Below are 14,781 nucleotides of genomic sequence, written 5' to 3'. Positions count from 1 at the left end.
AGGCGGGCACCATGTACGACCGCATCGCGCACGCGCGGTGGCGCAGCGAATGTACTGACGCTACAATGTGCGGCAACAGTGGCTCCACCCACTTAAAGCGGCAATGCCCTGCCAAACCCCAACAATGCCTGAGATGTGGCAAATTTGGCCACTATGCTGCTTTCTGCAGATCAGCTCAGCCTGCCAACTCGTCGCTCCAGCCAGCCTCGCAGGAATGTCCGGGTCATTCAACCCACGGTCACCGAGTCCGATTCGGACCTGCTACTCGATATTGACACCGAGGACCCGAAGGTGCCTTTTCGAGTCGGTATCGTTACAAAAAACAGGGTGTCCCCAAAGCAAAGTATCCAGCCTCTATCGGTATACAGCATCGATCCAGACGAGAAGTGGTGTGCCCCCGTTACGGTCATCGGTCCCAAATACGATTCCGCCTGCACACGAGTGCCTCCGCCAATCTCAATGCGCGGTCTGACCTCCAAAGCCTTTGTGTCAAACTGGTCAGCCTGCCAGCTATTAGATTATAATGGCAATGCCATTGCTGCCAGCGGCTCATGCCAACTTGAAGTGACGCACAGGTCACGCAAAGCCATCCTTCCCTTTTTAAATCGTGGGCTCCTCGAAAGCCTCCCTGTTTGGCGCGCAGGCATGCAAGCTGTTGAACCTAGTTCAGAGAGTTCCCTCGCTCTCTCTCCTGCTGACGCATCTGCCTTTCAGGACACCGACTTCAGGGCGCAGCTCGATGCCATTATCAACCAGTACCATGATGTCTTCGTGGGCATGGGCACGCTCCCGTACACCTACAAGGTTTTATTAAAACCGGATGCCACGCCTGTGGTGCACGCACCTCGCAGGGTCCCAGCACCCCTTAAGGACCGCCTCAAGCAGCAGCTGCAGGACCTCCAGAACCAAGGAGTGATTTCCAAAGTCACGGAACCGACCGACTGGGTCAGCTCCATGGTGTGTGTGTAAAAAAGCTTTCCGGCGAATTGAGAATTTGCATTGATCTCAAGGATCTAAATCGCAATATTATGAGAGAGCACTATCCAATTCCCAAGGGTGAAGAGCTCACAGAGATGGCTCGGGCCAAGCTCTTTCCCAAACTCAACGCCTCAAAAAGGATTCTGATAAATCCAGCAGGAAACTCTGCACATTTCACACCCCCTTTGGCAGATATTGTTACAACAGGATGCCGTTTGGGATCATATCTGCATCAGAAGTGTTCCATAGGATTATGGAACAAATGATGGAAGGCATTGAAGGTGTTCATGTCTATGTCGATGACATAATCATTTGGTCCACCACCCCGCAGGAGCATGTTAGTCGCCTCCAGCGCGTATTCAGACGTATACATGAGCATGGCCTCCGCCTCAACAGGGCCAAATGCTCTTTTGGTCAGACGGAACTCAAGTTCCTTGGGGACCACATCTCCCAATTGGGTGTGCAGCCGGATGCGGACAAGGTGGCTGCCATCACAGCTATAAAAACACCAGAGGACAAGAAGGCAGTCGTCCGATTTTTGGGCATGGTCAATATTTTAGGGGAATTCATCCCAAACCTCGCCTCTCATACCACGGCTCTCAGGAACCTGGTCAGGAAGACGACAGACTTCCAATGGCTCCCTGCCCACGAGCGCGAATGGAGAGAACTCAATACAAAACTGACCACAGCCCCGGTCTTAGCTTTCTTTGATCCAGCAAAGGAGACCAAAATTTCGACCGATGCCAGTCAATCCGGCACTGGGGCAGTGCTCCTTCAATGTGATGAGGCCTCATCATGGACCCCCGTTGCATATGCGTCACGTGCGATGACCCCCACGGAGCAGCTCTACGCGCAGATAGAAAAGGAGTGCCTGAGCCTTCTGACCAGTGTGGTTAAGTTTCATGATTATGTGTATGGACTTCCTCAATTCACCGTCGAGACCAACCATCGCCCGCTGGTCAATATAATACAGAAAGACTTGAACGACATGACGCCTCGCCTCCAGCGTATTCTTCTCAAGCTCCGGCGATATGACTTCGAAATACACCCCAGGCAAAGACCTCATCATTGCTGACGCTCTCTCCAGGGTAGTCAACACTCCATGTGACCCAGCGGGATATGTCTGCCAGGTTGACGCCCATGTGGCATTCGCGGCCTCCAATCTACCTGCCTCGGATGAACGCCTCGTCCAAATTCGCCGCGAGACGGCGGCTGACCCCTTGCTACAGCGTGTCATGAGCCACCTAACGGACGGGTGGCTCAAGTGCCAATGCCCTCAATTCTATAATGTCAGAGATGATCTGGCGGTAGTAGACGGGGTTCTTCTAAAACTGGACCACATTGTCATCCCGCATTGCATGCGCCAGCTTGTCCTGGAACAACAACACGAGGGCCACCTTGGCGTGGAAAAGTGCCACCGACGGGCCCGAGAGGCAGTGTACTGGCCCGGCATTAATGAGGACATAGCCAACACAGTGCTCAACTGTCCCACTTGTCAGCGCTTCCAGCCAGCCCAACCAAGCGAGACCCTGCAGCCCCATGAGTTGGTCACGTCACCATGGACCAAGGTGGGCATCAATCTGTTCCACGCGCTGGGTAGAAACTATGTCCTGATCGTGGACTGCTTTTCAAATTGCCCGGAAGTGTTACGGTTGCACAGCCTCAACTCGTCTGCAGTCATTCGTGCATGTAAAGAAACCTTTGCTCAACACGGCATCTCGCTCACGGTTATGTCTGGGCAGCACGGTAGCATTGTCTGGGCAGCACGGCAGCATTGTGAATAGCACAATTGCTTCACAGCTCCAGGGTCCCAGGTTCGATTCCGGCTTGGGTCACTGTCTGTGCGGAGTCTGCACATCCTCCCCGTGTGCGCGTGGGTTTCCTCCGGGTGCTCCGGTTTCCTCCCACAGTCCAAAGATGTGCGGGTTAGGTGGATTGGTCATGATAAATTGCCCATAGTGTCCAAAATTGCCCTTAGTGTTGGGTGGGGTTACTGGGTTATGGGGATAGGGTGGAGGTGCTGAACTTGGGTAGGGTGCTCTTTCCAAGAGCCGGTGCAGACTCGATGGGCCGAATGGCCTCCTTCGGCACTGTAGATTCTATGAAATGTCGGACAATGGCCCTGCTTCGCCAGCCAAGAATGGTCCAACTTTGCCAGGCGGTACAATTTTCCCCATGTGACATACCGTCCCCGTACCCTCAATCCCGTCCCCGTACCCTCAATCCAACGGCAAAGCGGAGAAGGGAGTACATATAGTCAAACGGCTCCTATGCAAGCCTGCCGATGCTGGGTCCGATTTCTACCTTTCCTTGCTGGCCCATCGCTCCGCTCCATTGTCCACTGGCCTGTCGCCAGCCCAGTTACTCATGGGTCGTACCCTGAGGACGACGGTGCCGTCCATCCATGTCCCAGACCTCGACCACTTTCCGGTCCTTCGCCGGATGCAGCTGTCTCGTGCACAGCACAAGGCGGCTCATGACTCCCGTGCAGCTGATCTCCCTGCTCTGGCTCCAGGTGACGACGTCCGCGTCCATCTTCCGGATGGTGGCTGGTCTGCAACTGCTGTTGTCATTCGGCAGGTGCCCCCCCCCCCACTCGTTCCTGGTTCATCTACAGGATGGCTCTATTCTGCGCCGCAATCGACGCGTCCTTCGTCTCGTTCCACACTCGCCACGTGATCCTGCCATGGACTATGCAGAGCTCCCTGTCACTCTGCCTCCCCCTGACTTTGACGCAGTCCAGCCCGCTCCTTGAACCGGCGGCTCTCGACCCACCCTTGAGGCGGTCAACCAGAATTTGTCGCCCACCTGAGACTAAATTTATGAACTTTTCGAAATTATGGACTCTCTCAATTGTCTCGTTGCTTTGTTTGATCGTTTCCCTGGTTTGTATATAGTGTTGATCTCGTTACTCTTGTTGCAAACTGCTTCTCTGCACCAGGCACCTTCCCATGTAAATAGCTTAAGTTCTCATGTACGTAGTCCTGTAAATATGTCTTCGCACCCCACACGTAGTTCGGAACATTCTCACCACACATTATTTATTGCCACACACATACATTTCTTTATAAAAAGGGGGATGTCATAATATACACCAGTATATCATGGTGCAGACACACACACTGATGGACACACAGCAAGACCAATCAACACACACAACACCGCAGCCAATCACCAGTTAGAGCACACTCACTATGTAGACAGAAGGCATCAGAGTTCCCGCTCATTCGGGATGCAGCTTCTCAGAAGGACAGAGCTTACAGCACAGATCTTCACCGTGTGCAAGCTCTCTCCACAGATCCTCTTATAAGCTTACTAACCTTTTAAAAGTTAATTCTAATAATTCCCGTACCAGCCTCTCCGAACAGGCGCCAGAATGTGGCAACTAGGGGCTTTTCACAGTAACTTCATTGCGGTGATAATGTAAGCCAACTTGTGACAATAAAGATTATTATCTCTAACCTTTCTCTTTTATGTTCTCTTGCAGGTCTGAAGCTCTTCACATGATGATTTTGGGGGTTTTCCCTCAGTCTGGTCTCAGTAAATAGACCAAGTCGGATTGTAGGTAAAATCTATTTTATTCTAAACAGCTTGCAAGCCTGTCTCTCTCTGATAACAGCAGGACACCACACCAGAGTTCGTGAGATTTCCAGAGCAAGTGAGAACAAAGACACAAAGCATCTTGTTTCATATACATCAATGTAGCATCAAGTTACACACACACACACGACCAAATAAGGTAACAATTGCAAATGTGAGGTTTTCATAGGTTTTCCCACATTCCTTGACCTAGCCATATAAGGGGATCTTTGCAATTACTGACCCCAATAGGTTCATCTCACATTCCTTAACCTTGAGGCCCCTTTCTCCCAGTATCCCCTGCAACAAAGAAATGGTCCCAGTGGCTGCCCATCCCCCTCTTCATGCTTTGCGAAATCCCAGTACAGGCAATTCCAGACTGCTACCCATTTTCTCCAGCCTAAGGTCTGCTACCCTATGCCTCTATTCTCCTGTATTAGGATCTGCTCCGAACTTTGCCTAACCACTTATAGCTACTTATCCCATTCTAACACCATGCTCTTTTGTTCAATTCCTCACACATATCTTCTCTACTGCAGTACTACACTCCATATGCTCACCCATTGCCTGTGCCGATGTATTTACATTGTGTATTTATGTATGTTTTTTCATGTATGGAATGATCTGCTGGACTGCACACAGAAAAATACTTATCACTGTACCTCGGTACACATGACAATAAAATGAATCCAATCCAATATTAATTTACTGTCCCCTTAAATGTCAGCCACCTCCTGGGGAAACCAGCCCTTTAATTGTGAACATTAGGAAAGAGAGCATCTTTTTAGCCAGACAAATAAATGTGTCAAGCTGAGGGAGTCTTTAAGAGAGAGAGAGACCTGGGCCAAGCTTTGCAGAGTCTGCACCCTCCCTGGATTCACTTCCTTTCCCTTCAGTTGCTGCAAGTCACCAATTGAAGGTGAGAATGAGAAAAGAAATGGAAAGGGGGAGAAAAGAAAGTGTTTGACTCACAGGTGCTGGAGGCAGGAGGGAGTTTCAGTCCGTGAGCAGCTCAATATCCAGCCACACAAAGCCCGCGCGCTGGTTCACTGGAGGACCAGAGTCCTTCCGGTCCGACAAGTCTTCCCTTTGACCTGAGCCGGGCTGAAGGTCTGAATTGAAGGCGCGTGCGCATGTTTTGGGGGTGATGCGCATGTGCAGGTTGGGTGGGGACCGGGACAAAGCGGCGCACTGACCATTGTGTGGCCGGGTCTTCCAGCCTTTCCCATTGGTCACCAGCTCAGCGCGGTTGGAAGGAAAAGTCTCTCTCACCCCCACGTGGGGTTCCGCCCCTCATTGTCTGTCAGCGGCGGATTGACCAATGGGAAACCGGGAGGACCGGAAGGACTCTGCTCCTCCAGCCAATTAAAGCTTCCCCATTGTCTGAATGCGGAAGCTGAACAATGAGCAAAGCTGCTGCTTCGCTGTCTGAGTGAAGATTGAGCTTCGCACAGACTGAAACCTCCTCCTGTCTCCAACATCTGTGAGTAAAACACTTTCTTTTTTCCCCCTTTGGCAATATCAAGGCAGATATTGCCAAAGCAATGATGCGCATGGTGGACGAGTCCACCCCCTTCCAGGTGGAGAGCGACATGTCAGAGGTTGCCCTCAACGCCTCCAAGATTCGACACTCCTCAGTCAAAAAAGCTCAATCCATTGTGGAAGCTGTGTGGCACTGGAGGCACTACCTCGCTGGTAGGAGGTTCACCCTCGTCAAGTGCGAACGGTCGGTGGCCTTCATGTTCAACAATGCACAGCGGGGCAAGATCAAGAATGATAAAATCTTGAGGTGGAGGATCGAACTCTCCACCTGGAATTACGATATCGTGTATCGTCCTGGGAAGCTCAATGAGCCCCTAGATGCCCTGTCCCACTCCTTTGCAAGGCCACTAACGAGACCCGTCATGACCTCCTATTTGTTTTCCCTAGGAAATCCACCTCCGGGGTCTCGCTTCCGTCCTGGCTGATGACACCGGGGACTGTACTGCTCCGAAAACACGTGAGGAGCCATACGTCCGACCCCCTGGTCGAGAGGGTCCAGCTCCTTCACGCCAACCCCCAGTATGCCGATGTGGCGGACCACGACGGCCGACAAGATAGTCTCACCGGGACCTGGCACCGACAGGTTCCCCTACGACCATCACCTACCCCTACCCTACACCGAACAGCGCCCCCGCCCCTGCATGGCCTACACACCCCTCCTACACCCCTTCCCCCCATCACCGATCTACAGGGATGAAGCTCCAGAAGACACGCTCCTGGAGTCAACACCCGTGCCTGCAGCGACGAATTCAACACCCGTGCCCACAACGACGAGTTCAATACCTGTGTCGCAGCGAAACCAGAGCTCAGGCGGTCGCAGCGAACACTCAAGGCGCCAGACAGACTCAACCTGTGAGCAACTTCACCCCCGCTGAACTTCAATTTTTTTAAAGGGTGAAAGTGGTGAATGCATTACAGCAACCATTCACCACTGTATTACATTACATTACATTGTACTATGTTGATGTCCTTGTGGGCTCCGCCCCTGGCTCCACCCCCTCGAGGGAGGTATATAGATCTGCTGCCCTGCAGGTGGCTCTCAGTACAGAGCAGTCGCAGGCACAGTTCTAGCTGATTAAAACCACTGTTCACTTCAACTCTCCGCCTCATGTGAATTGATGGTCGCATCAAGGAAATTGTAACCACCACTGTAAATAAGGCAAGATAAAGAACAACAATGTATGTACGCAAACAATTGAAACCGACCGATGTGTAAATATGTCTCTTTATCCTCTGTCTCCTACTGTTTTTCCATTCTTATCCTTGTTCTATACACCACAAAAAAAATCAATAAAAACATATTTAAACATGTTTTTATTGGCATTTTCAATTCTGGATAGTTGCGTTTCGTGTCCATCATTGTGCAGTACATGTAACATTTTCCTATTTACATTTTGTCACCATCTATCTCAGTGCTCTGTCTTCACTCCCCCTCCTGCCCCAACACCCCCCTCCAGTTCACATGGGTGGGGTGCCACCCCTCCCTTCCGCGCTCTCCCCTTCTCCCCCCTCTTTTCCCTTGTGTTTTCTGCCGCGTCTGCCTTGCGGTTGGGTGAGGGGGGTGGGGGGTCTTCTGCCTGTCCCCCTTGGTGGCGTCCCCTTCATTCCCTCTGGTTCCCTCTTTTCTCCCCCCCCCCCGCCCTCCCCCCTGCTCGTGCGTTCCTGGTCGTTTCTTTCTAGTTTTCTTTCTCTCTCATCATTGTTGGCTTCTAACAGGTTTTGGAACAAGCCGACGAACTTCCCCCAAGTATCCAGGAGGCCTTCTTCTGACCCTCGGATGACGTACTTAATCTTCTCCAGATCAGGACAGCAAGCCAGTCTGCAGCTTTGGGTGGTGCTGCCGATAGGGGGGAAGTCAGGGCCTCAGCGTGGACCCCATTACGGGGGAACCACCAGTTCACCCCAGGAAGAACAGGTGGGGGGTTTTCGGGGTGGCACAGGGCAGGGATACGAAAGTTGGGGGACCTGTTTGTGGACGGGAAGTTCGCGAGCTTGGGTGAGCTGGAGGAGAAGTACGGGCTCCCCCCGTGCAACACCTTCAGGTACTTACAGGTAAGGGCGTTTGCCAGACGGCAGGTGGTGGAATTCCCACGGCTACTGCCACACACAGTACAGGACAGGGTGCTCTCGGGGGGGTGGGTGGGAGTGGGGAAGATCTCGGAAACTTACCAGGTGATGCAGGAGGAGGAGGATGAGGCCTCGGTGGTGGAGTTGAAAGGTAAGTGGGAGGAGGAGTTGGGAGAGGAGATCGAAGAGGGGACGTGGGCAGATGCCCTAGGGAGGGTGAACTCTTCCTCTTCATGTGCGAGGCTCAGCCTCATACAGTTTAAGGTGCTGCACAGGGCACACATGACCGGGACAAGGATGAGCAGGTTCTTTGGGGGTGAGGACAGGTGTGTTAGGTGCTCAGGGAGCCCAGCAATTCACACCCATATGTTCTGGGCATGCCCAGCGCTGGAGGAATTTTGGAAGGGCGTAGCGAGGATGGTGTCGAGGGTGGTAGGATCCAGGGTCAAACCGGGCTGGGGGCTCGCAATATTTGGGGTGGCAGAGGAGCCGGGAGTGCAGGAGGCGAAAGAGGCCGGTATTCTGGCCTTTACGTCCCTGGTAGCCCGGCGAAGGATTCTCCTTCAGTGGAAAGATACGAGGCCCCCCAAGCGTGGAATCCTGGATCAGCGATATGGCAGGGTTCATTAAATTGGAGAGGGTGAAATTCGCCTTGACAGGGTCGGGACAAGGGTTCTTTAGGCGGTGGCAACTGTTCTTAGACTTTCCGGCAGAACGATAGAAATTGGTCAATGGCAGCAGCAGCTCGGGGGGTGGGGGGGAGTTTACTTTATTTTTGTTTATGTTATTTACACTGGAGGGTCTGAGGGGGTGTATACACCTGTTGTCTTAAGTCGGGGTGTTAATGTTAATTTATTATTTAGGTACGGGGGGAGGGGTTTGGGGGGTTGCTTTTTTAGATTGTGTTTAGTACTTAACCCTGTTGGGTTCTTTTTTCTTTCTCATTTTGTTATTGATATTTTATGAAAACCTTTAATAAAAATTATTATTTTTTTTAAATTAAAAAATGATCTGTTTGAGCTGCTCGCAGAAAAATACTTTTCACTGTACCTATTGTACACGTGACAATAAAGAAATCCAAATAAAGTCAAGGCAGTTCTCCACAAGGGAGCTTTAAGATTCGGTGTGCTGTATCCGGCCCGCTTGTGGATCACCTTCCGTAAAAGGGACTATATCTTGGACACCCCAGGCGGAGGCGGACAGGTTTCTTTGAGACCAAGGGACTGGGAACTTGTAAATAAGTTAAACTGTTAAAATGTTCTTGTTCTGGGTTGTAGGGGCCTGTATTATCAGTTTGGTTGTAGTTTATTCTAATATTGTTAATAAGTTCCTCTGTGCATCGCTCTCCTCGGTTTTCTTCTTCGTTCTTTTGAGGTGGGACTGGTGCTCATGACCTGGGGGGGTGGGGTAGGGGTTGGGGGGGTGGGTATCTGCTTACTCGGGTACTTTTTTACTTGTCTGGGATCAGGTCTAGATGTTTTGGTGGGTTCAGGGTAGTTGTGGGCCTTGCGTGGGGGGCACCATGCTGGTGTGAAAACCAGTAAACGGAAGAGATGTGGGGGACAAAATGGTGTACGGAGGGCAGGGTTTCATATATTTCCTTCCTTTGGCTTAACTTGAGGGTGGGGTTTGGGAGGGGGGTATGGGATAGTTGACAGTCTGAGTTTGAGGTGCTGCGATCTGGGCGTCAATGACAGTGGCAGCCTGGCGGTGGCCTCATTAGGTGCGGCCTGAGGACCCCGGGGAGTTTGGCTCCAACAGAAATATGGCTGATTGTCGGTGGTGATGGGGGGGGGGGAGCGGGGGGCACGGTGGCAGGAGACCCTCACTCGATTCACAACTTGGAATGTCCGAGGCCTGAATGGCCCTGTCAACAGGTCGCGCATATTTGCTTTTTGACAGACTTGCCTTTTCTTCAGGAGACTCATTTGGAGGTGGCTGACCAGACATAAACTGGCCAGGTAGGTATATCACTCTAGTCTGATGTGAAGGTGAGAGGGGTGGCTGTAGTGATAAGTAGAAGGGTGTCTTTTTCAACGAAGGAGTTCATTGCGGATCCCAATGGTAGATATGTGTTGGTAAGCAGGTGGTTGGTGGGCTCCTCAGTGGTACTGTGCAATATTTTTGTCCCAAATTGGGACTTTGTGGAACTTATGAGACGGGTTCTGTTCCTGATCCCGGACCTAGATTCACACAGACTCATTCTGTGGGGAGATTTTAATACAGTCTTGGATCCAGGGTTAGACCAATCAAGCCTGAGGTCTGGGAGGATGTCAGCGATGGCTGGGGAGCTGTCAAAATCCATGCAGCTCTTGGCGGGGGGCGGGGGGGGGCAGGCATAGATCCGTTGTGGTTTGGGAGGCTTAAGGCAAGGTAGTTTCCATTTTTTTCACAAGTCCGCATAGATGTTTTTGTTTTGGACAAGTTGCTGATTACTAGACTTGCAGGGACAGAGCACTCAGCTATTGTGGTGTCTGATCATGTCCCTCACTGGGTAGACGTGTGGGAGGAGAACCGTCCACTTCTAGACCCCAGTGGAGATTAGATGTCGGTCTCCTTGTGAATAAGGGATTATGGAGAGATTGGAAAATGTCATTTGTAATTATATAGATCAGAACGACACTGGTGAGGTCTCCGCCGGGGTGCTGTGGGAAGCATTGAAGGTTGTGGTGAGCCGGATTCCGAATGGAATTTTATAAATGTTTTGGTCCGCTGCTGGGTCCGATGATGGAACGGATGTACAATGAGTCATGGGGAAGGGCTCGCTCCCCCCTACGCTGTCACAGGACTCCATCTCCCTCATACACAAAAAGGATAAGGATCCTGAGCAATGCGGATCTTGCCTTCTGATTTCCTTCCTGAATCTTGATGCAAAGCTTCTGGCCAGGATCCTGGCCGCCCGTATTGAGGGCCGTGTGCCTGAATAGGTTGGAGAGGATCAACCTGGCTTTGGAAAAGGCAGAGCATTGACATCTAATACTCGGAGGCTACTTGGCGTTATCGTGCTGCCCGCTGGAGGGAATGATGTGGAGGTGGTGCTGTCAATGGATGCTGAGAAGACATTCGACCGAGTGGAGTGCGCGTACATATTTGACGTTTTGGAACGGTTTGGGTTTGGGCAGGGATTTGTGCACTGGGTTCAATTGTTATATACAGCCCCCAAGGCAAGCACCTCCACTATCGGGGATAGTGATGAATACTTTACTCTGCAGCGTGGGACGAGGCAGGGGTGCCCGTTCTCGGCGTTACTATTCGCCCTTGCGATTGAGCCTTTGGCAATGGCTCTTCGGATGTCTGGAGAGTGAAAGGATATCGGGGGGGGGGGGGGGGGGGGGGAAGCCATCTGGGACTGCCACTTACAAAGGAAACATGGACACTTGCAAAGACTCAAGGGAAATGTGGCCTATACAGGATTCAGGCAAACTCAGAGCCTGAACGTATATTTGCTAAGAGAGAACCAGACAGTATCGAAACCCCCAGCCGATTTGCGTTCTAATGGCCCATTTCCCCCTGGACAAAGAACTGGTACTCAGGTATCAGATACAATTCCAGACACATCGGCGCCACTCCCTTCACCCAGGAAGCCCAAACAGCCAACGTCAATGACCGCTCAGGACACGCCCAGCCATCAAGGCACACCCCCTTTATTGGCTCAAATCGAAGGCAGTAATCAAAGCCTGCCGAACTATTGGGTCCAAAGCTAAGGACCGCCCAAAGGAGCGCAAAACCCCCCAAAGGATAAAGAGAGACACTGTCATGTGTTCAATCTCTCTTGGCCCTGGCACAGCGGCTCTCTTGGCCCCGGCCTACGTCTGAAACCAAGTGTAGCATTGTGACCAGAAGACAAGTTCAAGACCAACGATCGCTACCAGACGGATGAGCCCAGCAGAAACGAAGCCACTTCTTCTTCCCAGCCACGCAAGATCCGAACAAAGGCCTTGTTCATCTGCAAAGAGCCGGTTGCCCTGAAATTAAGTTTAGGTTATTGTAGTTGTTAGATGTAGATTAACTTGTCGTGTTTTATGTTGCATGTCGAAGTAATCCTTGTGTGTAAATAAACTATCTTTGATCTTGAACTGACTAACAGGTTGTTTGGTCTTTGATCGATATCCGGTAAAGCCTTGCAGTGGTATCATTTGATACCTGGCGATTCTGAAAAGCAATCTTATCATTAATAACTGCCACACCTAGTTAATTGGGTAACATTATTGGTGCCGATTGGGGGGATAGTATTCCACTCATTAAAAAGAGCAACATTATTGGTGACTCCGGTGCCGATTGGCAACAGGGGACTGGAGCTTTCCTTATCTGCGGATGACCTCTGTCTGTATGTTTCCAACCCCTTGGGAGTCCATTGATAAGATCCTGAGAATTCTGAATGAATTCAGCTCCTCCGAGTACAAGCTTAATTCAGCAGAGAGTGAGATGTTTCTGATTGGCTCCGGAGGGCGGGAGGGACATTTGAGTGGGCTCCCGTTTTGCCTGGCTAGTAAGAGCTTCCGCTATTTGGGGATTCATGTGGCGCGGGATTGGGCTCAACTTCACAAACTCAATCTGACCTGCTTAGCAAGGGGGATTAAAGAGGAGTTCAAAAGGTGGGACCGTCTGCCTCTATCTTTGTCCGGAAGAGTCCAGACTATTAAGATGGTGATCCTACCGAGGTTCCTCAGAACCTCCCACTCTTTCTGCCCAAATCCTTTTTCAGAAGGATTGACAGACTTGTCTTGGGCTTTGAGTGGGCAGGGAGGGTCCCCCCCTATTAAAAGAGTTTGTCTGGAGAGGAATGGACTCGGGGGTGGCCTGGCTCTTACCAATTTTCAGTGTTGCTACTGGGACTGCTCCTGTTGTTATAGTCCGAAGATGGTTGTTGGATCAGGGTCAGTATGGTGTAGAGTGGAGGAGGCCTTGTGTAGAGACACTTCCTCAAGGGCATTGGTTTCGGCACCCCTTCCTTTTTTGCCGGGTAGATATTCGTCACACCCAGTGGTGGTTTCCACTTTGAGGGTTTGAAACAAGTGTCGATTACATTTTGGTTTGGAGGGCATGTATAGGAAGGCTCCGATTAGTGAAAATTAAAATTAAAATCGCTTATTGTCACAAGTAGGCTTCAAATGAAGTTACTGTGAAAAGCCCCTAGTTGCCACATTCTGGCGCCAGTTCAGGGAGGCCGGTACAGGAAGTGGTAAGGAATGGGACCGCTTGGGGATCAAATGCTTTTTGGACTTGTTCTTGGGATGGAGGCCTACCAAATGCCTAGGGGGAATGATGATGTGGCGATGCTGGCATTGGACTGGGGTGAGCACAGTAAGAAGTCTTACAACACCAGGTTAAAGTCCAACAGGTTTGTTTCGAATCACTAGCTTTCGGAGCGCTGCTCCTTCCTCAGGTGAATGGTCAAATTATGACGTGGTCTCCCCACCATCGGATTCTACGACCCGGCGCGGGCTCAGGGAATCCAGCCCACGGTGTCCCTGTACGCTGATGATCTGTTGGACCCAAAGTCTTCTGTGGGAATATAATGAAACTGCTTCGGAGATTTGGGGCATTTCCGGACTATAAATTGAATTTGGGTAAATGTGAGTGTGTTGTGGTGTAGGGAGGGGGGATTGTCATTTCAGGTGGCAACAACCCACTCATGTATTTGGGAATGCAGGTGGCCCAGGATTGGACGCGGTCTCGTAAGTTGAACTTTACGAGTCTGGTAGGTAGGGTTAAGGCAGATCTACTGAGGTGGGATAGTCTTCCCCCGTCGTTGGCTGGTCGGGTACAGGCGGTGAAGGTGAACATTTTGCTGTGGTTTTTATTTTCATTCCATTGCCTCCTGTTTTTTTTGCCTAAATCATTTTTTAAGGATAGGGATAGGTTGGTTTCATAGTACTTCGGGGCAGGTAAGGTAGCTAGGATTAGGAAGGCAGTACTTCAGAGGGGGTGATAGTTGTGCCTTCCAACTTGTACTATTACTGATCGGTGAATGTAGAGAAGGTGTGAGGTTGGAGTAGGGAGACGGAGGCTTTGTGGGTGAGGATGGAGGCGGTCCTTGTAGGGAGTCAGGGTTCTGGGCACTGTCAATGGCACTGCTCCCATTTGCCCCAGGGAGGTATTCGGGGAGTCAAAGGTTGATACTTTTGGCAAAGGTTGGTATCATGACCAGTACAGGCTTCGAGGGCCGAAGGGCCTGTTCCTGTGCTGTATTGTTCTTTGTCCTGTGGTGGTGGCCACACTGAAAATATGGAGGCTATTTCGGCAGCACTTTAGGTGAGGGGTGGGGTTGGGGCTGATGCCAATCCGAGGGAACCATGGGTTGGAGCAAGGAAGAATGGATGTGAGGCTTTGGGATGGGAGGAAAGAGGTGAAGGAGATGAAGGACTTGTTTTTGGAAGGGCAGTTCACAAGTTTGGGGGAGTTGGGCTGGAAGCTTGGATTCCCGTGTGGGGAGGGTTTCAGGTACTTGCAGCTGCTGGACTTTGCAAAAAAGATCTTTCCGACCTTTCCGGTGACACCACCCTCCTCGTTGCTGGTAGTGTTATAGTCGGTAATGGGGTTGGAGGGTGGAGTAGTCTCGGCGATTCATGGGAGGATCTTGGAAGAAGATTAGGTGTCTTTGGAGGGGGTCAA

At 51.1% G+C, this 14,781-nt stretch overlaps 1 protein-coding gene and 1 long non-coding RNA gene across 2 annotated transcripts in view; one reads left to right on the top strand and one right to left on the bottom strand.

The window, feature by feature from the left end:
- Window positions 1-14,781, bottom strand: part of LOC140417941 (uncharacterized) — a 94,240-nt gene that overhangs the window by 45,475 nt on the left and 33,984 nt on the right. The gene's annotated exons all lie outside the window — the stretch shown is intronic.
- LOC140421899 (uncharacterized) lies at window positions 5,747-7,410 on the top strand. Its single transcript, XR_011947157.1, has 2 exons — window positions 5,747-6,040; window positions 6,487-7,410. It is a non-coding gene; the product is annotated as an uncharacterized lncRNA (long non-coding RNA).

The sequence above is a fragment of the Scyliorhinus torazame genome, chromosome 5 (genome assembly GCF_047496885.1).
Source record: "Scyliorhinus torazame isolate Kashiwa2021f chromosome 5, sScyTor2.1, whole genome shotgun sequence".
Lineage (NCBI taxonomy): Eukaryota > Metazoa > Chordata > Chondrichthyes > Carcharhiniformes > Scyliorhinidae > Scyliorhinus > Scyliorhinus torazame.
The sequence above is the reverse complement of the archived record's forward strand: the minus strand, read 5'-3'. Positions and strand labels throughout refer to the sequence as shown.